At 45.4% G+C, this 24222-nt stretch overlaps 34 non-coding genes across 34 annotated transcripts; all 34 read left to right on the top strand.

Moving 5' to 3' along the window:
- The first annotated feature begins 467 nt into the window (after positions 1–467).
- Trnaf-gaa (transfer RNA phenylalanine (anticodon GAA)) lies at positions 468–540 on the top strand. The gene has a single exon. It is a non-coding gene; the product is annotated as a tRNA-Phe (tRNA).
- A 355-nt stretch (positions 541–895) lies between these two features.
- On the top strand, positions 896–968 carry Trnaf-gaa (transfer RNA phenylalanine (anticodon GAA)). The gene has a single exon. It is a non-coding gene; the product is annotated as a tRNA-Phe (tRNA).
- Positions 969–1751: 783 nt separating this feature from the next.
- Positions 1752–1824, top strand: Trnaf-gaa (transfer RNA phenylalanine (anticodon GAA)). Its single transcript has one exon. It is a non-coding gene; the product is annotated as a tRNA-Phe (tRNA).
- A 355-nt stretch (positions 1825–2179) lies between these two features.
- Positions 2180–2252, top strand: Trnaf-gaa (transfer RNA phenylalanine (anticodon GAA)). Its single transcript has one exon. It is a non-coding gene; the product is annotated as a tRNA-Phe (tRNA).
- Positions 2253–3035: 783 nt separating this feature from the next.
- On the top strand, positions 3036–3108 carry Trnaf-gaa (transfer RNA phenylalanine (anticodon GAA)). Its single transcript has one exon. It is a non-coding gene; the product is annotated as a tRNA-Phe (tRNA).
- A 355-nt stretch (positions 3109–3463) lies between these two features.
- On the top strand, positions 3464–3536 carry Trnaf-gaa (transfer RNA phenylalanine (anticodon GAA)). The gene has a single exon. It is a non-coding gene; the product is annotated as a tRNA-Phe (tRNA).
- A 355-nt stretch (positions 3537–3891) lies between these two features.
- Trnaf-gaa (transfer RNA phenylalanine (anticodon GAA)) lies at positions 3892–3964 on the top strand. The gene has a single exon. It is a non-coding gene; the product is annotated as a tRNA-Phe (tRNA).
- Positions 3965–4747: 783 nt separating this feature from the next.
- On the top strand, positions 4748–4820 carry Trnaf-gaa (transfer RNA phenylalanine (anticodon GAA)). Its single transcript has one exon. It is a non-coding gene; the product is annotated as a tRNA-Phe (tRNA).
- Positions 4821–5175: 355 nt separating this feature from the next.
- Trnaf-gaa (transfer RNA phenylalanine (anticodon GAA)) lies at positions 5176–5248 on the top strand. Its single transcript has one exon. It is a non-coding gene; the product is annotated as a tRNA-Phe (tRNA).
- A 783-nt stretch (positions 5249–6031) lies between these two features.
- Positions 6032–6104, top strand: Trnaf-gaa (transfer RNA phenylalanine (anticodon GAA)). Its single transcript has one exon. It is a non-coding gene; the product is annotated as a tRNA-Phe (tRNA).
- A 355-nt stretch (positions 6105–6459) lies between these two features.
- Positions 6460–6532, top strand: Trnaf-gaa (transfer RNA phenylalanine (anticodon GAA)). Its single transcript has one exon. It is a non-coding gene; the product is annotated as a tRNA-Phe (tRNA).
- Positions 6533–6887: 355 nt separating this feature from the next.
- Trnaf-gaa (transfer RNA phenylalanine (anticodon GAA)) lies at positions 6888–6960 on the top strand. The gene has a single exon. It is a non-coding gene; the product is annotated as a tRNA-Phe (tRNA).
- A 355-nt stretch (positions 6961–7315) lies between these two features.
- On the top strand, positions 7316–7388 carry Trnaf-gaa (transfer RNA phenylalanine (anticodon GAA)). Its single transcript has one exon. It is a non-coding gene; the product is annotated as a tRNA-Phe (tRNA).
- A 783-nt stretch (positions 7389–8171) lies between these two features.
- Trnaf-gaa (transfer RNA phenylalanine (anticodon GAA)) lies at positions 8172–8244 on the top strand. Its single transcript has one exon. It is a non-coding gene; the product is annotated as a tRNA-Phe (tRNA).
- A 355-nt stretch (positions 8245–8599) lies between these two features.
- On the top strand, positions 8600–8672 carry Trnaf-gaa (transfer RNA phenylalanine (anticodon GAA)). The gene has a single exon. It is a non-coding gene; the product is annotated as a tRNA-Phe (tRNA).
- Positions 8673–9027: 355 nt separating this feature from the next.
- On the top strand, positions 9028–9100 carry Trnaf-gaa (transfer RNA phenylalanine (anticodon GAA)). Its single transcript has one exon. It is a non-coding gene; the product is annotated as a tRNA-Phe (tRNA).
- Positions 9101–10311: 1211 nt separating this feature from the next.
- On the top strand, positions 10312–10384 carry Trnaf-gaa (transfer RNA phenylalanine (anticodon GAA)). Its single transcript has one exon. It is a non-coding gene; the product is annotated as a tRNA-Phe (tRNA).
- Positions 10385–10739: 355 nt separating this feature from the next.
- Trnaf-gaa (transfer RNA phenylalanine (anticodon GAA)) lies at positions 10740–10812 on the top strand. Its single transcript has one exon. It is a non-coding gene; the product is annotated as a tRNA-Phe (tRNA).
- Positions 10813–11167: 355 nt separating this feature from the next.
- On the top strand, positions 11168–11240 carry Trnaf-gaa (transfer RNA phenylalanine (anticodon GAA)). The gene has a single exon. It is a non-coding gene; the product is annotated as a tRNA-Phe (tRNA).
- Positions 11241–12023: 783 nt separating this feature from the next.
- Trnaf-gaa (transfer RNA phenylalanine (anticodon GAA)) lies at positions 12024–12096 on the top strand. Its single transcript has one exon. It is a non-coding gene; the product is annotated as a tRNA-Phe (tRNA).
- Positions 12097–12451: 355 nt separating this feature from the next.
- On the top strand, positions 12452–12524 carry Trnaf-gaa (transfer RNA phenylalanine (anticodon GAA)). Its single transcript has one exon. It is a non-coding gene; the product is annotated as a tRNA-Phe (tRNA).
- A 355-nt stretch (positions 12525–12879) lies between these two features.
- Trnaf-gaa (transfer RNA phenylalanine (anticodon GAA)) lies at positions 12880–12952 on the top strand. Its single transcript has one exon. It is a non-coding gene; the product is annotated as a tRNA-Phe (tRNA).
- A 360-nt stretch (positions 12953–13312) lies between these two features.
- Trnaf-gaa (transfer RNA phenylalanine (anticodon GAA)) lies at positions 13313–13385 on the top strand. The gene has a single exon. It is a non-coding gene; the product is annotated as a tRNA-Phe (tRNA).
- Positions 13386–13740: 355 nt separating this feature from the next.
- Positions 13741–13813, top strand: Trnaf-gaa (transfer RNA phenylalanine (anticodon GAA)). The gene has a single exon. It is a non-coding gene; the product is annotated as a tRNA-Phe (tRNA).
- A 783-nt stretch (positions 13814–14596) lies between these two features.
- On the top strand, positions 14597–14669 carry Trnaf-gaa (transfer RNA phenylalanine (anticodon GAA)). Its single transcript has one exon. It is a non-coding gene; the product is annotated as a tRNA-Phe (tRNA).
- Positions 14670–15024: 355 nt separating this feature from the next.
- On the top strand, positions 15025–15097 carry Trnaf-gaa (transfer RNA phenylalanine (anticodon GAA)). Its single transcript has one exon. It is a non-coding gene; the product is annotated as a tRNA-Phe (tRNA).
- A 355-nt stretch (positions 15098–15452) lies between these two features.
- Positions 15453–15525, top strand: Trnaf-gaa (transfer RNA phenylalanine (anticodon GAA)). Its single transcript has one exon. It is a non-coding gene; the product is annotated as a tRNA-Phe (tRNA).
- A 360-nt stretch (positions 15526–15885) lies between these two features.
- Positions 15886–15958, top strand: Trnaf-gaa (transfer RNA phenylalanine (anticodon GAA)). Its single transcript has one exon. It is a non-coding gene; the product is annotated as a tRNA-Phe (tRNA).
- A 355-nt stretch (positions 15959–16313) lies between these two features.
- Positions 16314–16386, top strand: Trnaf-gaa (transfer RNA phenylalanine (anticodon GAA)). Its single transcript has one exon. It is a non-coding gene; the product is annotated as a tRNA-Phe (tRNA).
- Positions 16387–16741: 355 nt separating this feature from the next.
- Positions 16742–16814, top strand: Trnaf-gaa (transfer RNA phenylalanine (anticodon GAA)). The gene has a single exon. It is a non-coding gene; the product is annotated as a tRNA-Phe (tRNA).
- Positions 16815–17169: 355 nt separating this feature from the next.
- Trnaf-gaa (transfer RNA phenylalanine (anticodon GAA)) lies at positions 17170–17242 on the top strand. Its single transcript has one exon. It is a non-coding gene; the product is annotated as a tRNA-Phe (tRNA).
- Positions 17243–17597: 355 nt separating this feature from the next.
- Trnaf-gaa (transfer RNA phenylalanine (anticodon GAA)) lies at positions 17598–17670 on the top strand. The gene has a single exon. It is a non-coding gene; the product is annotated as a tRNA-Phe (tRNA).
- Positions 17671–21450: 3780 nt separating this feature from the next.
- Positions 21451–21523, top strand: Trnaf-gaa (transfer RNA phenylalanine (anticodon GAA)). Its single transcript has one exon. It is a non-coding gene; the product is annotated as a tRNA-Phe (tRNA).
- A 1212-nt stretch (positions 21524–22735) lies between these two features.
- On the top strand, positions 22736–22808 carry Trnaf-gaa (transfer RNA phenylalanine (anticodon GAA)). The gene has a single exon. It is a non-coding gene; the product is annotated as a tRNA-Phe (tRNA).
- Positions 22809–24222: the final 1414 nt, after the last annotated feature.

The raw sequence follows: 24222 nt of genomic DNA, 5'->3' as shown, positions 1-24222 counted from the left end.
CTATATACAGTTCGTTTGAAACGACAGGTTTGCTCGTCGGCCGGAATAGCTCAGTTGGGAGAGCGTTAGACTGAAGATCTAAAGGCCCCCGGTTCAATCCCGGGTTCCAGCACAGAGTGCAGGACTCTGGCGGCTGACCCTATTTTTTGGGTAGTCAGTCTAGGGATTTATTCATCTCTGACCACTTGTCAAAAGTCATCCACCTGCCGGAGCATATGCAAACTATTTTACATGAGAATATATTCATGAGCCCCTTTTCAGTGGAGATTCTAGACGTTCATGGAAATGTAGTTGAAACTTCCCTGTCACTTTTGACTTGTCCTGTCTGACGAATGACTGGTCAGCACAAGAATATACGTTCAGTGGTCTGCAAAGCAATTTCAAATGAAAACACAGCCTTCATTTGGACACAAGACAATTGGCTGGCTCTATATGCAGTTCGTTTGAAACGACAGGTTTGCTCGTCGGCCGGAATAGCTCAGTTGGGAGAGCGTTAGACTGAAGATCTAAAGGCCCCCGGTTCAATCCCGGGTTCCGGCACAGAGTGCAGGACTCTGGCGGCTGACCATATTTTTTGGGTAGTCAGTCTAGGAATTTATTCATCTCTGACCACTTGTTAAAAGTCATCCACCTGCCGGAGCATATGCAAACTATTTTACATGAGAATATATTCATGAGCCCCTTTTCAGTGGAGATTCTAGACGTTCATGGAAATGTAGTTGAAACTTCCCTGTCACTTTTGACTTGTCCTGTCTGACGAATGACTGGTCAGCACAAGAGCATACGTTCAGTGGTCTGCAAAGCAATTTCAAATGAAAACACAGCCTTCATTTGGACACAAGACAATTGGCTGGCTCTATATACAGTTCGTTTGAAACGACAAGTTTGCTGGTCGGCCGGAATAGCTCAGTTGGGAGAGCGTTAGACTGAAGATCTAAAGGCCCCCGGTTCAATCCCGGGTTCCGGCACAGAGTGCAGGACTCTGGCGGCTGACCATATTTTTTGGGTAGTCAGTCTAGGAATTTATTCATCTCTGACCACTTGTTAAAAGTCATCCACCTGCCGGAGCATATGCAAACTATTTTACATGAGAATATATTCATGAGCCCCTTTTCAGTGGAGATTCTAGACGTTCATGGAAATGTAGTTGAAACTTCCCTGTCACTTTTGACTTGTCCTGTCTGACGAATGACTGGTCAACACAAGAATATACGTTCAGTGGTCTGCAAAGCAATTTCAAATGAAAACACAGCCTTCATTTGGACACAAGACAATTGGCTGGCTCTATATACAGTTCGTTTGAAACGACAGGTTTGCTCGTCGGCCGGAATAGCTCAGTTGGGAGAGCGTTAGACTGAAGATCTAAAGGCCTCCGGTTCAATCCCGGGTTCCGGCACAGAGTGCAGGACTCTGGCGGCTGACCCTATTTTTTGGGTAGTCAGTCTAGGGATTTATTCATCTCTGACCACTTGTCAAAAGTCATCCACCTGCCGGAGCATATGCAAACTATTTTACATGAGAATATATTCATGAGCCCCTTTTCAGTGGAGATTCTAGACGTTCATGGAAATGTAGTTGAAACTTCCCTGTCACTTTTGACTTGTCCTGTCTGACGAATGACTGGTCAACACAAGAATATACGTTCAGTGGTCTGCAAAGCAATTTCAAATGAAAACACAGCCTTCCTTTGGACACAAGACAATTGGCTGGCTCTATATACAGTTCGTTTGAAACGACAGGTTTGCTCGTCGGCCGGAATAGCTCAGTTGGGAGAGCGTTAGACTGAAGATCTAAAGGCCCCCGGTTCAATCCCGGGTTCCGGCACAGAGTGCAGGACTCTGGCGGCTGACCCTATTTTTTGGGTAGTCAGTCTAGGGATTTATTCATCTCTGACCACTTGTCAAAAGTCATCCACCTGCCGGAGCATATGCAAACTATTTTACATGAGAATATATTCATGAGCCCCTTTTCAGTGGAGATTCTAGACGTTCATGGAAATGTAGTTGAAACTTCCCTGTCACTTTTGACTTTTCCTGTCTGACGAATGACTGGTCAGCACAAGAATATACGTTCAGTGGTCTGCAAAGCAATTTCAAATGAAAACACAGCCTTCATTTGGACACAAGACAATTGGCTGGCTCTATATGCAGTTCGTTTGAAACGACAGGTTTGCTCGTCGGCCGGAATAGCTCAGTTGGGAGAGCGTTAGACTGAAGATCTAAAGGCCCCCGGTTCAATCCCGGGTTCCGGCACAGAGTGCAGGACTCTGGCGGCTGACCATATTTTTTGGGTAGTCAGTCTAGGAATTTATTCATCTCTGACCACTTGTTAAAAGTCATCCACCTGCCGGAGCATATGCAAACTATTTTACATGAGAATATATTCATGAGCCCCTTTTCAGTGGAGATTCTAGACGTTCATGGAAATGTAGTTGAAACTTCCCTGTCACTTTTGACTTGTCCTGTCTGACGAATGACTGGTCAACACAAGAATATACGTTCAGTGGTCTGCAAAGCAATTTCAAATGAAAACACAGCCTTCATTTGGACACAAGACAATTGGCTGGCTCTATATACAGTTCGTTTGAAACGACAGGTTTGCTCGTCGGCCGGAATAGCTCAGTTGGGAGAGCGTTAGACTGAAGATCTAAAGGCCTCCGGTTCAATCCCGGGTTCCGGCACAGAGTGCAGGACTCTGGCGGCAGACCCTATTTTTTGGGTAGTCAGTCTAGGGATTTATTCATCTCTGACCACTTGTCAAAAGTCATCCACCTGCCGGAGCATATGCAAACTATTTTACATGAGAATATATTCATGAGCCCCTTTTCAGTGGAGATTCTAGACGTTCATGGAAATGTAGTTGAAACTTCCCTGTCACTTTTGACTTGTCCTGTCTGACGAATGACTGGTCAACACAAGAATATACGTTCAGTGGTCTGCAAAGCAATTTCAAATGAAAACACAGCCTTCCTTTGGACACAAGACAATTGGCTGGCTCTATATACAGTTCGTTTGAAACGACAGGTTTGCTCGTCGGCCGGAATAGCTCAGTTGGGAGAGCGTTAGACTGAAGATCTAAAGGCCCCCGGTTCAATCCCGGGTTCCGGCACAGAGTGCAGGACTCTGGCGGCTGACCCTATTTTTTGGGTAGTCAGTCTAGGGATTTATTCATCTCTGACCACTTGTCAAAAGTCATCCACCTGCCGGAGCATATGCAAACTATTTTACATGAGAATATATTCATGAGCCCCTTTTCAGTGGAGATTCTAGACGTTCATGGAAATGTAGTTGAAACTTCCCTGTCACTTTTGACTTGTCCTGTCTGACGAATGACTGGTCAGCACAAGAATATACGTTCAGTGGTCTGCAAAGCAATTTCAAATGAAAACACAGCCTTTATTTGGACACAAGACAATTGGCTGGCTCTATATACAGTTCGTTTGAAACGACAGGTTTGCTCGTCGGCCGGAATAGCTCAGTTGGGAGAGCGTTAGACTGAAGATCTAAAGGCCCCCGGTTCAATCCCGGGTTCCGGCAAAGAGTGCAGGACTCTGGCGGCTGACCCTATTTTTTGGGTAGTCAGTCTAGGGATTTATTCATCTCTGACCACTTGTCAAAAGTCATCCACCTGCCGGAGCATATGCAAACTATTTTACATGAGAATATATTCATGAGCCCCTTTTCAGTGGAGATTCTAGACGTTCATGGAAATGTAGTTGAAACTTCCCTGTCACTTTTGACTTGTCCTGTCTGACGAATGACTGGTCAGCACAAGAATATACGTTCAGTGGTCTGCAAAGCAATTTCAAATGAAAACACAGCCTTCATTTGGACACAAGACAATTGGCTGGCTCTATATGCAGTTCGTTTGAAACGACAGGTTTGCTGGTCGGCCGGAATAGCTCAGTTGGGAGAGCGTTAGACTGAAGATCTAAAGGCCCCCGGTTCAATCCCGGGTTCCGGCACAGAGTGCAGGACTCTGGCGGCTGACCATATTTTTTGGGTAGTCAGTCTAGGAATTTATTCATCTCTGACCACTTGTTAAAAGTCATCCACCTGCCGGAGCATATGCAAACTATTTTACATGAGAATATATTCATGAGCCCCTTTTCAGTGGAGATTCTAGACGTTCATGGAAATGTAGTTGAAACTTCCCTGTCACTTTTGACTTGTCCTGTCTGACGAATGACTGGTCAACACAAGAATATACGTTCAGTGGTCTGCAAAGCAATTTCAAATGAAAACACAGCCTTCATTTGGACACAAGACAATTGGCTGGCTCTATATACAGTTCGTTTGAAACGACAGGTTTGCTCGTCGGCCGGAATAGCTCAGTTGGGAGAGCGTTAGACTGAAGATCTAAAGGCCTCCGGTTCAATCCCGGGTTCCGGCACAGAGTGCAGGACTCTGGCGGCTGACCCTATTTTTTGGGTAGTCAGTCTAGGGATTTATTCATCTCTGACCACTTGTCAAAAGTCATCCACCTGCCGGAGCATATGCAAACTATTTTACATGAGAATATATTCATGAGCCCCTTTTCAGTGGAGATTCTAGACGTTCATGGAAATGTAGTTGAAACTTCCCTGTCACTTTTGACTTGTCCTGTCTGACGAATGACTGGTCAACACAAGAATATACGTTCAGTGGTCTGCAAAGCAATTTCAAATGAAAACACAGCCTTCCTTTGGACACAAGACAATTGGCTGGCTCTATATACAGTTCGTTTGAAACGACAGGTTTGCTCGTCGGCCGGAATAGCTCAGTTGGGAGAGCGTTAGACTGAAGATCTAAAGGCCCCCGGTTCAATCCCGGGTTCCGGCACAGAGTGCAGGACTCTGGCGGCTGACCCTATTTTTTGGGTAGTCAGTCTAGGGATTTATTCATCTCTGACCACTTGTCAAAAGTCATCCACCTGCCGGAGCATATGCAAACTATTTTACATGAGAATATATTCATGAGCCCCTTTTCAGTGGAGATTCTAGACGTTCATGGAAATGTAGTTGAAACTTCCCTGTCACTTTTGACTTTTCCTGTCTGACGAATGACTGGTCAGCACAAGAATATACGTTCAGTGGTCTGCAAAGCAATTTCAAATGAAAACACAGCCTTCATTTGGACACAAGACAATTGGCTGGCTCTATATGCAGTTCGTTTGAAACGACAGGTTTGCTCGTCGGCCGGAATAGCTCAGTTGGGAGAGCGTTAGACTGAAGATCTAAAGGCCCCCGGTTCAATCCCGGGTTCCGGCACAGAGTGCAGGACTCTGGCGGCTGACCATATTTTTTGGGTAGTCAGTCTAGGAATTTATTCATCTCTGACCACTTGTTAAAAGTCATCCACCTGCCGGAGCATATGCAAACTATTTTACATGAGAATATATTCATGAGCCCCTTTTCAGTGGAGATTCTAGACGTTCATGGAAATGTAGTTGAAACTTCCCTGTCACTTTTGACTTGTCCTGTCTGACGAATGACTGGTCAACACAAGAATATACGTTCAGTGGTCTGCAAAGCAATTTCAAATGAAAACACAGCCTTCATTTGGACACAAGACAATTGGCTGGCTCTATATACAGTTCGTTTGAAACGACAGGTTTGCTCGTCGGCCGGAATAGCTCAGTTGGGAGAGCGTTAGACTGAAGATCTAAAGGCCTCCGGTTCAATCCCGGGTTCCGGCACAGAGTGCAGGACTCTGGCGGCTGACCCTATTTTTTGGGTAGTCAGTCTAGGGATTTATTCATCTCTGACCACTTGTCAAAAGTCATCCACCTGCCGGAGCATATGCAAACTATTTTACATGAGAATATATTCATGAGCCCCTTTTCAGTGGAGATTCTAGACGTTCATGGAAATGTAGTTGAAACTTCCCTGTCACTTTTGACTTGTCCTGTCTGACGAATGACTGGTCAACACAAGAATATACGTTCAGTGGTCTGCAAAGCAATTTCAAATGAAAACACAGCCTTCCTTTGGACACAAGACAATTGGCTGGCTCTATATACAGTTCGTTTGAAACGACAGGTTTGCTCGTCGGCCGGAATAGCTCAGTTGGGAGAGCGTTAGACTGAAGATCTAAAGGCCCCCGGTTCAATCCCGGGTTCCGGCACAGAGTGCAGGACTCTGGCGGCTGACCCTATTTTTTGGGTAGTCAGTCTAGGGATTTATTCATCTCTGACCACTTGTCAAAAGTCATCCACCTGCCGGAGCATATGCAAACTATTTTACATGAGAATATATTCATGAGCCCCTTTTCAGTGGAGATTCTAGACGTTCATGGAAATGTAGTTGAAACTTCCCTGTCACTTTTGACTTGTCCTGTCTGACGAATGACTGGTCAGCACAAGAATATACGTTCAGTGGTCTGCAAAGCAATTTCAAATGAAAACACAGCCTTCATTTGGACACAAGACAATTGGCTGGCTCTATATGCAGTTCGTTTGAAACGACAGGTTTGCTGGTCGGCCGGAATAGCTCAGTTGGGAGAGCGTTAGACTGAAGATCTAAAGGCCCCCGGTTCAATCCCGGGTTCCGGCACAGAGTGCAGGACTCTGGCGGCTGACCCTATTTTTTGGGTAGTCAGTCTAGGGATTTATTCATCTCTGACCACTTGTCAAAAGTCATCCACCTGCCGGAGCATATGCAAACTATTTTACATGAGAATATATTCATGAGCCCCTTTTCAGTGGAGATTCTAGACGTTCATGGAAATGTAGTTGAAACTTCCCTGTCACTTTTGACTTGTCCTGTCTGACGAATGACTGGTCAGCACAAGAATATACGTTCAGTGGTCTGCAAAGCAATTTCAAATGAAAACACAGCCTTCATTTGGACACAAGACAATTGGCTGGCTCTATATGCAGTTCGTTTGAAACGACAGGTTTGCTCGTCGGCCGGAATAGCTCAGTTGGGAGAGCGTTAGACTGAAGATCTAAAGGCCCCCGGTTCAATCCCGGGTTCCGGCACAGAGTGCAGGACTCTGGCGGCTGACCCTATTTTTTGGGTAGTCAGTCTAGGGATTTATTCATCTCTGACCACTTGTTAAAAGTCATCCACCTGCCGGAGCATATGCAAACTATTTTACATGAGAATATATTCATGAGCCCCTTTTCAGTGGAGATTCTAGACGTTCATGGAAATGTAGTTGAAACTTCCCTGTCACTTTTGACTTGTCCTGTCTGACGAATGACTGGTCAACACAAGAATATACGTTCAGTGGTCTGCAAAGCAATTTCAAATGAAAACACAGCCTTCCTTTGGACACAAGACAATTGGCTGGCTCTATATGCAGTTCGTTTGAAACGACAGGTTTGCTCGTCGGCCGGAATAGCTCAGTTGGGAGAGCGTTAGACTGAAGATCTAAAGGCCCCCGGTTCAATCCCGGGTTCCGGCACAGAGTGCAGGACTCTGGCGGCTGACCCTATTTTTTGGGTAGTCAGTCTAGGGATTTATTCATCTCTGACCACTTGTTAAAAGTCATCCACCTGCCGGAGCATATGCAAACTATTTTACATGAGAATATATTCATGAGCCCCTTTTCAGTGGAGATTCTAGACGTTCATGGAAATGTAGTTGAAACTTCCCTGTCACTTTTGACTTGTCCTGTCTGACGAATGACTGGTCAACACAAGAATATACGTTCAGTGGTCTGCAAAGCAATTTCAAATGAAAACACAGCCTTCATTTGGACACAAGACAATTGGCTGGCTCTATATACAGTTCGTTTGAAACGACAGGTTTGCTCGTCGGCCGGAATAGCTCAGTTGGGAGAGCGTTAGACTGAAGATCTAAAGGCCTCCGGTTCAATCCCGGGTTCCGGCACAGAGTGCAGGACTCTGGCGGCAGACCCTATTTTTTGGGTAGTCAGTCTAGGGATTTATTCATCTCTGACCACTTGTCAAAAGTCATCCACCTGCCGGAGCATATGCAAACTATTTTACATGAGAATATATTCATGAGCCCCTTTTCAGTGGAGATTCTAGACGTTCATGGAAATGTAGTTGAAACTTCCCTGTCACTTTTGACTTGTCCTGTCTGACGAATGACTGGTCAACACAAGAATATACGTTCAGTGGTCTGCAAAGCAATTTCAAATGAAAACACAGCCTTCATTTGGACACAAGACAATTGGCTGGCTCTATATACAGTTCGTTTGAAACGACAGGTTTGCTCGTCGGCCGGAATAGCTCAGTTGGGAGAGCGTTAGACTGAAGATCTAAAGGCCCCCGGTTCAATCCCGGGTTCCGGCACAGAGTGCAGGACTCTGGCGGCTGACCCTATTTTTTGGGTAGTCAGTCTAGGGATTTATTCATCTCTGACCACTTGTCAAAAGTCATCCACCTGCCGGAGCATATGCAAACTATTTTACATGAGAATATATTCATGAGCCCCTTTTCAGTGGAGATTCTAGACGTTCATGGAAATGTAGTTGAAACTTCCCTGTCACTTTTGACTTGTCCTGTCTGACGAATGACTGGTCAGCACAAGAATATACGTTCAGTGGTCTGCAAAGCAATTTCAAATGAAAACACAGCCTTCATTTGGACACAAGACAATTGGCTGGCTCTATATACAGTTCGTTTGAAACGACAGGTTTGCTCGTCGGCCGGAATAGCTCAGTTGGGAGAGCGTTAGACTGAAGATCTAAAGGCCCCCGGTTCAATCCCGGGTTCCGGCACAGAGTGCAGGACTCTGGCGGCTGACCATATTTTTTGGGTAGTCAGTCTAGGGATTTATTCATCTCTGACCACTTGTCAAAAGTCATCCACCTGCCGGAGCATATGCAAACTATTTTACATGAGAATATATTCATGAGCCCCTTTTCAGTGGAGATTCTAGACGTTCATGGAAATGTAGTTGAAACTTCCCTGTCACTTTTGACTTTTCCTGTCTGACGAATGACTGGTCAGCACAAGAATATACGTTCAGTGGTCTGCAAAGCAATTTCAAATGAAAACACAGCCTTCATTTGGACACAAGACAATTGGCTGGCTCTATATGCAGTTCGTTTGAAACGACAGGTTTGCTCGTCGGCCGGAATAGCTCAGTTGGGAGAGCGTTAGACTGAAGATCTAAAGGCCCCCGGTTCAATCCCGGGTTCCGGCACAGAGTGCAGGACTCTGGCGGCTGACCATATTTTTTGGGTAGTCAGTCTAGGAATTTATTCATCTCTGACCACTTGTTAAAAGTCATCCACCTGCCGGAGCATATGCAAACTATTTTACATGAGAATATATTCATGAGCCCCTTTTCAGTGGAGATTCTAGACGTTCATGGAAATGTAGTTGAAACTTCCCTGTCACTTTTGACTTGTCCTGTCTGACGAATGACTGGTCAACACAAGAATATACGTTCAGTGGTCTGCAAAGCAATTTCAAATGAAAACACAGCCTTCATTTGGACACAAGACAATTGGCTGGCTCTATATACAGTTCGTTTGAAACGACAGGTTTGCTCGTCGGCCGGAATAGCTCAGTTGGGAGAGCGTTAGACTGAAGATCTAAAGGCCTCCGGTTCAATCCCGGGTTCCGGCACAGAGTGCAGGACTCTGGCGGCTGACCCTATTTTTTGGGTAGTCAGTCTAGGGATTTATTCATCTCTGACCACTTGTCAAAAGTCATCCACCTGCCGGAGCATATGCAAACTATTTTACATGAGAATATATTCATGAGCCCCTTTTCAGTGGAGATTCTAGACGTTCATGGAAATGTAGTTGAAACTTCCCTGTCACTTTTGACTTGTCCTGTCTGACGAATGACTGGTCAACACAAGAATATACGTTCAGTGGTCTGCAAAGCAATTTCAAATGAAAACACAGCCTTCCTTTGGACACAAGACAATTGGCTGGCTCTATATACAGTTCGTTTGAAACGACAGGTTTGCTCGTCGGCCGGAATAGCTCAGTTGGGAGAGCGTTAGACTGAAGATCTAAAGGCCCCCGGTTCAATCCCGGGTTCCAGCACAGAGTGCAGGACTCTGGCGGCTGACCCTATTTTTTGGGTAGTCAGTCTAGGGATTTATTCATCTCTGACCACTTGTCAAAAGTCATCCACCTGCCGGAGCATATGCAAACTATTTTACATGAGAATATATTCATGAGCCCCTTTTCAGTGGAGATTCTAGACGTTCATGGAAATGTAGTTGAAACTTCCCTGTCACTTTTGACTTGTCCTGTCTGACGAATGACTGGTCAGCACAAGAATATACGTTCAGTGGTCTGCAAAGCAATTTCAAATGAAAACACAGCCTTCATTTGGACACAAGACAATTGGCTGGCTCTATATGCAGTTCGTTTGAAACGACAGGTTTGCTGGTCGGCCGGAATAGCTCAGTTGGGAGAGCGTTAGACTGAAGATCTAAAGGCCCCCGGTTCAATCCCGGGTTCCGGCACAGAGTGCAGGACTCTGGCGGCTGACCCTATTTTTTGGGTAGTCAGTCTAGGGATTTATTCATCTCTGACCACTTGTCAAAAGTCATCCACCTGCCGGAGCATATGCAAACTATTTTACATGAGAATATATTCATGAGCCCCTTTTCAGTGGAGATTCTAGACGTTCATGGAAATGTAGTTGAAACTTCCCTGTCACTTTTGACTTGTCCTGTCTGACGAATGACTGGTCAGCACAAGAATATACGTTCAGTGGTCTGCAAAGCAATTTCAAATGAAAACACAGCCTTCATTTGGACACAAGACAATTGGCTGGCTCTATATACAGTTCGTTTGAAACGACAGGTTTGCTCGTCGGCCGGAATAGCTCAGTTGGGAGAGCGTTAGACTGAAGATCTAAAGGCCCCCGGTTCAATCCCGGGTTCCGGCACAGAGTGCAGGACTCTGGCGGCTGACCATATTTTTTGGGTAGTCAGTCTAGGGATTTATTCATCTCTGACCACTTGTCAAAAGTCATCCACCTGCCGGAGCATATGCAAACTATTTTACATGAGAATATATTCATGAGCCCCTTTTCAGTGGAGATTCTAGACGTTCATGGAAATGTAGTTGAAACTTCCCTGTCACTTTTGACTTTTCCTGTCTGACGAATGACTGGTCAGCACAAGAATATACGTTCAGTGGTCTGCAAAGCAATTTCAAATGAAAACACAGCCTTCATTTGGACACAAGACAATTGGCTGGCTCTATATGCAGTTCGTTTGAAACGACAGGTTTGCTCGTCGGCCGGAATAGCTCAGTTGGGAGAGCGTTAGACTGAAGATCTAAAGGCCCCCGGTTCAATCCCGGGTTCCGGCACAGAGTGCAGGACTCTGGCGGCTGACCATATTTTTTGGGTAGTCAGTCTAGGAATTTATTCATCTCTGACCACTTGTTAAAAGTCATCCACCTGCCGGAGCATATGCAAACTATTTTACATGAGAATATATTCATGAGCCCCTTTTCAGTGGAGATTCTAGACGTTCATGGAAATGTAGTTGAAACTTCCCTGTCACTTTTGACTTGTCCTGTCTGACGAATGACTGGTCAACACAAGAATATACGTTCAGTGGTCTGCAAAGCAATTTCAAATGAAAACACAGCCTTCATTTGGACACAAGACAATTGGCTGGCTCTATATACAGTTCGTTTGAAACGACAGGTTTGCTCGTCGGCCGGAATAGCTCAGTTGGGAGAGCGTTAGACTGAAGATCTAAAGGCCTCCGGTTCAATCCCGGGTTCCGGCACAGAGTGCAGGACTCTGGCGGCTGACCCTATTTTTTGGGTAGTCAGTCTAGGGATTTATTCATCTCTGACCACTTGTCAAAAGTCATCCACCTGCCGGAGCATATGCAAACTATTTTACATGAGAATATATTCATGAGCCCCTTTTCAGTGGAGATTCTAGACGTTCATGGAAATGTAGTTGAAACTTCCCTGTCACTTTTGACTTGTCCTGTCTGACGAATGACTGGTCAACACAAGAATATACGTTCAGTGGTCTGCAAAGCAATTTCAAATGAAAACACAGCCTTCCTTTGGACACAAGACAATTGGCTGGCTCTATATACAGTTCGTTTGAAACGACAGGTTTGCTCGTCGGCCGGAATAGCTCAGTTGGGAGAGCGTTAGACTGAAGATCTAAAGGCCCCCGGTTCAATCCCGGGTTCCGGCACAGAGTGCAGGACTCTGGCGGCTGACCCTATTTTTTGGGTAGTCAGTCTAGGGATTTATTCATCTCTGACCACTTGTCAAAAGTCATCCACCTGCCGGAGCATATGCAAACTATTTTACATGAGAATATATTCATGAGCCCCTTTTCAGTGGAGATTCTAGACGTTCATGGAAATGTAGTTGAAACTTCCCTGTCACTTTTGACTTGTCCTGTCTGACGAATGACTGGTCAGCACAAGAATATACGTTCAGTGGTCTGCAAAGCAATTTCAAATGAAAACACAGCCTTCATTTGGACACAAGACAATTGGCTGGCTCTATATGCAGTTCGTTTGAAACGACAGGTTTGCTGGTCGGCCGGAATAGCTCAGTTGGGAGAGCGTTAGACTGAAGATCTAAAGGCCCCCGGTTCAATCCCGGGTTCCGGCACAGAGTGCAGGACTCTGGCGGCTGACCCTATTTTTTGGGTAGTCAGTCTAGGGATTTATTCATCTCTGACCACTTGTCAAAAGTCATCCACCTGCCGGAGCATATGCAAACTATTTTACATGAGAATATATTCATGAGCCCCTTTTCAGTGGAGATTCTAGACGTTCATGGAAATGTAGTTGAAACTTCCCTGTCACTTTTGACTTGTCCTGTCTGACGAATGACTGGTCAGCACAAGAATATACGTTCAGTGGTCTGCAAAGCAATTTCAAATGAAAACACAGCCTTCATTTGGACACAAGACAATTGGCTGGCTCTATATACAGTTCGTTTGAAACGACAGGTTTGCTCGTCGGCCGGAATAGCTCAGTTGGGAGAGCGTTAGACTGAAGATCTAAAGGCCCCCGGTTCAATCCCGGGTTCCGGCACAGAGTGCAGGACTCTGGCGGCTGACCATATTTTTTGGGTAGTCAGTCTAGGGATTTATTCATCTCTGACCACTTGTCAAAAGTCATCCACCTGCCGGAGCATATGCAAACTATTTTACATGAGAATATATTCATGAGCCCCTTTTCAGTGGAGATTCTAGACGTTCATGGAAATGTAGTTGAAACTTCCCTGTCACTTTTGACTTGTCCTGTCTGACGAATGACTGGTCAGCACAAGAATATACGTTCCGTTCAGTGGTCTGCAAAGCAATTTCAAATGAAAACACAGCCTTCATTTGGACACAAGACAATTGGCTGGCTCTATATACAGTTCGTTTGAAACGACAGGTTTGCTCGTCGGCCGGAATAGCTCAGTTGGGAGAGCGTTAGACTGAAGATCTAAAGGCCCCCGGTTCAATCCCGGGTTCCGGCACAGAGTGCAGGACTCTGGCGGCTGACCATATTTTTTGGGTAGTCAGTCTAGGAATTTATTCATCTCTGACCACTTGTCAAAAGTCATCCACCTGCCGGAGCATATGCAAACTATTTTACATGAGAATATATTCATGAGCCCCTTTTCAGTGGAGATTCTAGACGTTCATGGAAATGTAGTTGAAACTTCCCTGTCACTTTTGACTTGTCCTGTCTGACGAATGACTGGTCAGCACAAGAATATACTTTCAGTGGTCTGCAAAGCAATTTCAAATGAAAACACAGCCTTCATTTGGACACAAGACAATTGGCTGGCTCTATATGCAGTTCGTTTGAAACGACAGGTTTGCTCGTCGGCCGGAATAGCTCAGTTGGGAGAGCGTTAGACTGAAGATCTAAAGGCCCCCGGTTCAATCCCGGGTTCCGGCACAGAGTGCAGGACTCTGGCGGCTGACCCTATTTTTTGGGTAGTCAGTCTAGGGATTCATTCATCTCTGACCACTTGTCAAAAGTCATCCACCTGCCGGAGCATATGCAAACTATTTTACATGAGAATATATTCATGAGCCCCTTTTCAGTGGAGATTCTAGACGTTCATGGAAATGTAGTTGAAACTTCCCTGTCACTTTTGACTTGTCCTGTCTGACGAATGACTGGTCAGCACAAGAATATACGTTCAGTGGTCTGCAAAGCAATTTCAAATGAAAACACAGCCTTCATTTGGACACAAGACAATTGGCTGGCTCTATATACAGTTCGTTTGAAACGACAGGTTTGCTCGTCGGCCGGAATAGCTCAGTTGGGAGAGCGTTAGACTGAAGATCTAAAGGCCTCCGGTTCAATCCCGGGTTCCGGCACAGAGTGCAGGACTCTGGCGGCTGACCCTATTTTTTGGGTAGTCAGTCTAGGGATTTATTCATCTCTGACCACTTGTCAAAAGTCATCCACCTGCCGGAGCATATGCAAACTATTTTACATGAGAATATATTCATGAGCCCCTTTTCAGTGGAGATTCTAGACGTTCATGGAAATGTAGTTGAAACTTCCCTGTCACTTTTGACTTGTCCTGTCTGACGAATGACTGGTCAACACAAGAATATACGTTCAGTGGTCTGCAAAGCAATTTCAAATGAAAACACAGCCTTCCTTTGGACACAAGACAATTGGCTGGCTCTATATACAGTTCGTTTGAAACGACAGGTTTGCTCGTCGGCCGGAATAGCTCAGTTGGGAGAGCGTTAGACTGAAGATCTAAAGGCCCCCGGTTCAATCCCGGGTTCCGGCACAGAGTGCAGGACTCTGGCGGCTGACCCTATTTTTTGGGTAGTCAGTCTAGGGATTTATTCATCTCTGACCACTTGTCAAAAGTCATCCACCTGCCGGAGCATATGCAAACTATTTTACATGAGAATATATTCATGAGCCCCTTTTCAGTGGAGATTCTAGACGTTCATGGAAATGTAGTTGAAACTTCCCTGTCACTTTTGACTTGTCCTGTCTGACGAATGACTGGTCAGCACAAGAATATACGTTCAGTGGTCTGCAAAGCAATTTCAAATGAAAACACAGCCTTCATTTGGACACAAGACAATTGGCTGGCTCTATATGCAGTTCGTTTGAAACGACAGGTTTGCTGGTCGGCCGGAATAGCTCAGTTGGGAGAGCGTTAGACTGAAGATCTAAAGGCCCCCGGTTCAATCCCGGGTTCCGGCACAGAGTGCAGGACTCTGGCGGCTGACCCTATTTTTTGGGTAGTCAGTCTAGGGATTTATTCATCTCTGACCACTTGTCAAAAGTCATCCACCTGCCGGAGCATATGCAAACTATTTTACATGAGAATATATTCATGAGCCCCTTTTCAGTGGAGATTCTAGACGTTCATGGAAATGTAGTTGAAACTTCCCTGTCACTTTTGACTTGTCCTGTCTGACGAATGACTGGTCAGCACAAGAATATACGTTCAGTGGTCTGCAAAGCAATTTCAAATGAAAACACAGCCTTCATTTGGACACAAGACAATTGGCTGGCTCTATATACAGTTCGTTTGAAACGACAGGTTTGCTCGTCGGCCGGAATAGCTCAGTTGGGAGAGCGTTAGACTGAAGATCTAAAGGCCCCCGGTTCAATCCCGGGTTCCGGCACAGAGTGCAGGACTCTGGCGGCTGACCATATTTTTTGGGTAGTCAGTCTAGGGATTTATTCATCTCTGACCACTTGTCAAAAGTCATCCACCTGCCGGAGCATATGCAAACTATTTTACATGAGAATATATTCATGAGCCCCTTTTCAGTGGAGATTCTAGACGTTCATGGAAATGTAGTTGAAACTTCCCTGTCACTTTTGACTTGTCCTGTCTGACGAATGACTGGTCAGCACAAGAATATACGTTCCGTTCAGTGGTCTGCAAAGCAATTTCAAATGAAAACACAGCCTTCATTTGGACACAAGACAATTGGCTGGCTCTATATACAGTTCGTTTGAAACGACAGGTTTGCTCGTCGGCCGGAATAGCTCAGTTGGGAGAGCGTTAGACTGAAGATCTAAAGGCCCCCGGTTCAATCCCGGGTTCCGGCACAGAGTGCAGGACTCTGGCGGCTGACCATATTTTTTGGGTAGTCAGTCTAGGAATTTATTCATCTCTGACCACTTGTCAAAAGTCATCCACCTGCCGGAGCATATGCAAACTATTTTACATGAGAATATATTCATGAGCCCCTTTTCAGTGGAGATTCTAGACGTTCATGGAAATGTAGTTGAAACTTCCCTGTCACTTTTGACTTGTCCTGTCTGACGAATGACTGGTCAGCACAAGAATATACTTTCAGTGGTCTGCAAAGCAATTTCAAATGAAAACACAGCCTTCATTTGGACACAAGACAATTGGCTGGCTCTATATGCAGTTCGTTTGAAACGACAGGTTTGCTCGTCGGCCGGAATAGCTCAGTTGGGAGAGCGTTAGACTGAAGATCTAAAGGCCCCCGGTTCAATCCCGGGTTCCGGCACAGAGTGCAGGACTCTGGCGGCTGACCCTATTTTTTGGGTAGTCAGTCTAGGGATTCATTCATCTCTGACCACTTGTCAAAAGTCATCCACCTGCCGGAGCATATGCAAACTATTTTACATGAGAATATATTCATGAGCCCCTTTTCAGTGGAGATTCTAGACGTTCATGGAAATGTAGTTGAAACTTCCCTGTCACTTTTGACTTGTCCTGTCTGACGAATGACTGGTCAGCACAAGAATATACGTTCAGTGGTCTGCAAAGCAATTTCAAATGAAAACACAGCCTTCATTTGGACACAAGACAATTGGCTGGCTCTATATACAGTTCGTTTGAAACGACAGGTTTGCTCGTCGGCCGGAATAGCTCAGTTGGGAGAGCGTTAGACTGAAGATCTAAAGGCCCCCGGTTCAATCCCGGGTTCCGGCACAGAGTGCAGGACTCTGGCGGCTGACCATATTTTTTGGGTAGTCAGTCTAGGGATTTGTTCATCTCTGACCACTTGTCAAAAGTCATCCACCTGCCGGAGCATATGCAAACTATTTTACATGAGAATATATTCATGAGCCCCTTTTCAGTGGAGATTCTAGACGTTCATGGAAATGTAGTTGAAACTTCCCTGTCACTTTTGACTTGTCCTGTCTGACGAATGACTAGTCAGCACAAGAATATACGTTCAGTGGTCTGCAAAGCAATTTCAAATGAAAACACAGCCTTCATTTGGACACAAGACAATTGGCTGGCTCTATATGCAGTTCGTTTGAAACGACAGGTTTGCTCGTCGGCCGGAATAGCTCAGTTGGGAGAGCGTTAGACTGAAGATCTAAAGGCCCCCGGTTCAATCCCGGGTTCCGGCACAGAGTGCAGGACTCTGGCGGCTGACCATATTTTTTGAGTAGTCAGTCTAGGAATTTATTCATCTCTGACCACTTGTCAAAAGTCATCCACCTGCCGGAGCATATGCAAACTATTTTACATGAGAATATATTCATGAGCCCCTTTTCAGTGGAGATTCTAGACGTTCATGGAAATGTAGTTGAAACTTCCCTGTCACTTTTGACTTGTCCTGTCTGACGAATGACTGGTCAGCACAAGAATATACGTTCAGTGGTCTGCAAAGCAATTTCAAATGAAAACACAGCCTTCATTTGGACACAAGACAATTGGCTGGCTCTATATACAGTTCGTTTGAAACGACAGGTTTGCTCGTCGGCCGGAATAGCTCAGTTGGGAGAGCGTTAGACTGAAGATCTAAAGGCCCCCGGTTCAATCCCGGGTTCCGGCACAGAGTGCAGGACTCTGGCGGCTGACCATATTTTTTGGGTAGTCAGTCTAGGAATTTATTCATCTCTGACCACTTGTCAAAAGTCATCCACCTGCCGGAGCATATGCAAACTATTTTACATGAGAATATATTCATGAGCCCCTTTTCAGTGGAGATTCTAGACGTTCATGGAAATGTAGTTGAAACTTCCCTGTCACTTTTGACTTGTCCTGTCTGACGAATGACTGGTCAGCACAAGAATATACGTTCAGTGGTCTGCAAAGCAATTTCAAATGAAAACACAGCCTTCATTTGGACACAAGACAATTGGCTGGCTCTATATACAGTTCGTTTGAAACGACAGGTTTGCTCGTCCGCCGGAATAGCTCAGTTGGGAGAGCGTTAGACTGAAGATCTAAAGGCCCCCGGTTCAATCCCTGGTTCCGGCACAGAGTGCAGGACTCTGGCGGCTGACCATATTTTTTGGGTAGTCAGTCTAGGGATTTATTCATCTCTGACCACTTGTCAAAAGTCATCCACCTGCCGGAGCATATGCAAACTATTTTACATGAGAATATATTCATGAGCCCCTTTTCAGTGGAGATTCTAGACGTTCATGGAAATGTAGTTGAAACTTCCCTGTCACTTTTGACTTGTCCTGTCTGACGAATGACTGGTCAGCACAAGAATATACGTTCAGTGGTCTGCAAAGCAATTTCAAATGAAAACACAGCCTTCATTTGGACACAAGACAATTGGCTGGCTCTATATGCAGTTCGTTTGAAACGACAGGTTTGCTCGTCGGCCGGAATAGCTCATTTGGGAGAGCGTTAGACTGAAGATCTAAAGGCCCCCGGTTCAATCCCGGGTTCCGGCAAAGAGTGCAGGACTCTGGCGGCTGACCCTATTTTTGGGTAGTCACTCTAGGAATTTATTCATCTCTGACCACTTGTCAAAAGTCATCCACCTGCCGGAGCATATGCAAACTATTTTACATGAGAATATATTCATGAGCCCCTTTTCAGTAGAGATTCTAGACGTTCATGGAAATGTAGTTGAAACTTAACTGTCACTTTTGACTTGTCCTGTCTGACGAATGACTGGTCAGCACAAGAACATACGTTCAGTGGTGTGCAAAGCAATTTCAAATGAAAACACAGCCTTCATTTGGACACAAGACAATTGGCTGGCTGTATATACAGTTCGTTTGAAACGACAGGTTTATTCGTCGGCCGGAATAGCTCAGTTGGGAGAGCGTTAGACGGAAGATCTAAAGGCCCCCCGGTTCAATCCCGGGTTTCGGCAAAGAGTGCAGGACTCTGGCGGCTGACCATATTTTTTGGGTAGTCACTCTAGGAATTTATTCATCTCTGACCACTTGTCAAAAGTCATCCACCTGCCGGAGCATATGCAAACTATTTTACATGAGAATATATTCATGAGCCCCTTTTCAGTGGAGATTCTAGACGTTCATGGAAATGTAGTTGAAACTTCCCTGTCACTTTTGACTTGTCCTGTCTGACGAATGACTGGTCAGCACAAGAACATACGTTCAGTGCTCTGCAAAGCAATTTCAAATGAAAACACAGCCTTCATTTGGACACAAGACAATTGGCTGGCTCTATATACAGTTCGTTTGAAACGACAGGTTTACTCGTCGGCCGGAATAGCTCAGTTGGGAGAGCGTTAGACTGAAGATCTAAAGGCCCCCGGTTCAATCCCGGGTTTCGGCACAGAGTGCAGGACTCTGGCGGCTGACCCTATTTTTTGGGTAGTCAGTCTAGGGATTTATTCATCTCTGACCACTTGTCAAAAGTCATCCACCTGCCGGAGCATATGCAAACTATTTTACATGAGAATATATTCATGAGCCCCTTTTCAGTGGAGATTCTAGACGTTCATGGAAATGTAGTTGAAACTTCCCTGTCACTTTTGACTTGTCCTGTCTGACGAATGACTGGTCAGCACAAGAACATACGTTCAGTGGTCTGCAAAGCAATTTCAAATGAAAACACAGCCTTCATTTGGACACAAGACAATTGGCTGGCTCTATATACAGTTCGTTTGAAACGACAGGTTTACTCGTCGGCCGGAATAGCTCAGTTGGGAGAGCGTTAGACTGAAGATCTAAAGGCCCCCGGTTCAATCCCTGGTTCCGGCACACAGTGCAGGACTCTGGCGGCTGACCCTATTTTTTGGGTAGTCAGTCTAGGGATTTATTCATCTCTGACCACTTGTCAAAAGTCATCCACCTGCCGGAGCATATGCAAACTATTTTACATGAGAATATATTCATGAGCCCCTTTTCAGTGGAGATTCTAGACGTTCATGGAAATGTAGTTGAAACTTCCCTGTCACTTTTGACTTGTCCTGTCTGACGAATGACTGGTCAGCACAAGAATATACGTTCAGTGGTCTGCAAAGCAATTTCAAATGAAAACACAGCCTTCATTTGGACACAAGACAATTGGCTGGCTCTATATGCAGTTCGTTTGAAACGACAGGTTTGCTCGTCGGCCGGAATAGCTCATTTGGGAGAGCGTTAGACTGAAGATCTAAAGGCCCCCGGTTCAATCCCGGGTTCCGGCAAAGAGTGCAGGACTCTGGCGGCTGACCCTATTTTTTGGGTAGTCACTCTAGGAATTTATTCATCTCTGACCACTTGTCAAAAGTCATCCACCTGCCGGAGCATATGCAAACTATTTTACATGAGAATATATTCATGAGCCCCTTTTCAGTGGAGATTCTAGACGTTCATGGAAATGTAGTTGAAACTTAACTGTCACTTTTGACTTGTCCTGTCTGACGAATGACTGGTCAGCACAAGAACATACGTTCAGTGGTCTGCAAAGCAATTTCAAATGAAAACACAGCCTTCATTTGGACACAAGACAATTGGCTGGCTGTATGTACAGTTCGTTTGAAACGACAGGTTTATTCGTCGGCCGGAATAGCTCAGTTGGGAGAGCGTTAGACGGAAGATCTAAAGGCCCCCCGGTTCAATCCCGGGTTTCGGCAAAGAGTGCAGGACTCTGGCGGCTGACCATATTTTTTGGGTAGTCAGTCTAGGGATTTATTCATCTCTGACCACTTGTCAAAAGTCATCCACCTGCCGGAGCATATGCAAACTATTTTACATGAGAATATATTCATGAGCCCCTTTTCAGTGGAGATTCTAGACGTTCATGGAAATGTAGTTGAAACTTCCCTGTCACTTTTGACTTGTCCTGTCTGACGAATGACTGGTCAGCACAAGAACATACGTTCAGTGGTCTGCAAAGCAATTTCAAATGAAAACACAGCCTTCATTTGGACACAAGACAATTGGCTGGCTCTATATACAGTTCGTTTGAAACGACAGGTTTACTCGTCGGCCGGAATAGCTCAGTTGGGAGAGCGTTAGACTGAAGATCTAAAGGCCCCCGGTTCAATCCCTGGTTCCGGCACAGAGTGCAGGACTCTGGCGGCTGACCCTATTTTTTGGGTAGTCAGTCTAGGGATTTATTCATCTCTGACCACTTGTCAAAAGTCATCCACCTGCCGGAGCATATGCAAACTATTTTACATGAGAATATATTCATGAGCCCCTTTTCAGTGGAGATTCTAGACGTTCATGGAAATGTAGTTGAAACTTCCCTGTCACTTTTGACTTGTCCTGTCTGACGAATGACTGGTCAGCACAAGAATATACGTTCAGTGGTCTGCAAAGCAATTTCAAATGAAAACACAGCCTTCATTTGGACACAAGACAATTGGCTGGCTCTATATGCAGTTCGTTTGAAACGACAGGTTTGCTCGTCGGCCGGAATAGCTCAGTTGGGAGAGCGTTAGACTGAAGATCTAAAGGCCCCCGGTTCAATCCCGGGTTCCGGCAAAGAGTGCAGGACTCTGGCGGCTGACCCTATTTTTTGGGTAGTCACTCTAGGAATTTATTCATCTCTGACCACTTGTCAAAAGTCATCCACCTGCCGGAGCATATGCAAACTATTTTACATGAGAATATATTCATGAGCCCCTTTTCAGTGGAGATTCTAGACGTTCATGGAAATGTAGTTGAAACTTAACTGTCACTTTTGACTTGTCCTGTCTGACGAATGACTGGTCAGCACAAGAACATACGTTCAGTGGTCTGCAAAGCAATTTCAAATGAAAACACAGCCTTCATTTGGACACAAGACAATTGGCTGGCTGTATGTACAGTTCGTTTGAAACGACAGGTTTATTCGTCGGCCGGAATAGCTCAGTTGGGAGAGCGTTAGACGGAAGATCTAAAGGCCCCCCGGTTCAATCCCGGGTTTCGGCAAACAGTGCAGGACTCTGGCGGCTGACCATATTTTTTGGGTAGTCACTCTAGGAATTTATTCATCTCTGACCACTTGTCAAAAGTCATCCACCTGCCGGAGCATATGCAAACTATTTTACATGAGAATATATTCATGAGCCCCTTTTCAGTGGAGATTCTAGACGTTCATGGAAATGTAGTTGAAACTTCCCTGTCACTTTTGACTTGTCCTGTCTGACGAATGACTGGTCAGCACAAGAACATACGTTCAGTGGTCTGCAAAGCAATTTCAAATGAAAACACAGCCTTCATTTGGACACAAGACAATTGGCTGGCTCTATGTGCAGTTCGTTTGAAACGACAGGTTTACTCGTCGGCCGGAATAGCTCATTTGGGAGAGCGTTAGACTGAAGATCTAAAGGCCCCCGGTTCAATCCCGGGTTCCGGCACAGAGTGCAGGACTCTGGCGGCTGACCATATTTTTTGGGTAGTCAGTCTAGGGATTTATTCATCTCTGACCACTTGTCAAAAGTCATCCACCTGCCGGAGCATATGCAAACTATTTTACATGAGAATATATTCATGAGCCCCTTTTCAGTGGAGATTCTAGACGTTCATGGAAATGTAGTTGAAACTTCCCTGTCACTTTTGACTTGTCCTGTCTGACGAATGACTGGTCAGCACAAGAACATACGTTCAGTGGTCTGCAAAGCAATTTCAAATGAAAACACAGCCTTCATTTGGACACAAGACAATTGGCTGGCTCTATATACAGTTCGTTTGAAACGACAGGTTTACTCGTCGGCCGGAATAGCTCAGTTGGGAGAGCGTTAGACTGAAGATCTAAAGGCCCCCGGTTCAATCCCGGGTTCCGGCACAGAGTGCAGGACTCTGGCGGCTGACCATATTTTTTGGGTAGTCAGTCTAGGGATTTATTCATCTCTGACCACTTGTCAAAAGTCATCCACCTGCCGGAGCATATGCAAACTATTTTACATGAGAATATATTCATGAGCCCCTTTTCAGTGGAGATTCTAGACGTTCATGGAAATGTATACATATGGAAATTAATTAAGCAACACCAAATTCAAAGACACATAAAAACTTAACAAAGTTTAACGAAGTAATTTTGATGATTGATTATTCAATTTTGATGTATTGACATACAGCATGAGCTTTTCATGGGTTGATATGACGCGCGTGAAGCTTGCACAGCGCACGTGCATTGCTTTAACCTCAACTTTCGAAAAATGCACTTTTTCCCTGGGGTGTTTACAAGCGCAGGTTGTCGATTGCATTCGGTTTTTCATTCATTTCAATGTCATGGCACGTAGGAAATTATCAGAGGCCACTCGTTGGCAAATAATCGGCATGAGGAATGCTGGTATGTCTCTAAGACAAATCGGGACTCAAATCGGACGACATCATTCCATAATTTCAAAACTTTTGAAAAAATACCGGGCCACTAATGAAGTTAAAGACCTGCCTAGACCAGGAAGACCCAGGAAGACCACAGTCCGGGAGGACAGAGCTTTACTGAGACTTGTACGGCGCAGGTCCTTCGACTCGAGCTCTCGGTTGAGACAGGAGTGGCTTCCAGGGAGACCCATCTCGAACAGGACTGTTCGGAATCATCTGAAAGCTGCAGGATACCGGGCAAGGAGGCCAATCAAGCGACCCAGACTGTCTCCAGCCCATAAGGCAGCCCGACTGGCCTGGTGTAATGACCGTTTGCACTGGAACATTGCCTCTTGGAGGAAGGTCCATTTCTCAGATGAGAGCCGGTTCTTGCTGCACATGGTGGACGGTCGTACTCGGGTCTGGAGGCAGAGGAACACAGCAATGGCTCCACGGAACATCCAGGAGACTGTGGCCTTTGGGGGAGGTTCCGTTATGGTATGGGGGTGCATTTCCATGAACTGCAAGTTGGATATCATTACCAACCGTGGCAACCTTAACGGTGTTCGTTACCAACAGGAGGTTCTTGACAGGGCTGTGGGACCTCATTTTGAGAACCATCCTCTGGCAACGAGACCCATATTTATGGACGACAATGCTAGACCTCACAGGGCGCATGCTGTAAATGATTTTTTGCGGCAAAATGCAATTGACAGAATTCCATGGCCTGCCATGAGCCCTGACCTCAACCCCATTGAACATTTGTGGGACTTTATTGGCCGTCGTGTGAGGCAGAGAGACCCACCAGTCCATAATCTCAACGAATTGACGGCTGCCCTGCATGAGGAGTGGAACAGGATCCCCCAGAATCAGATCCGGAGACTCATCCAAGG

This window comes from Haliotis asinina, chromosome 1 (assembly GCF_037392515.1).
Source record: "Haliotis asinina isolate JCU_RB_2024 chromosome 1, JCU_Hal_asi_v2, whole genome shotgun sequence".
NCBI classification, from domain to species: Eukaryota; Metazoa; Mollusca; class Gastropoda; order Lepetellida; family Haliotidae; genus Haliotis; species Haliotis asinina.
This window is presented reverse-complemented; position numbering and strand designations above follow the sequence as displayed.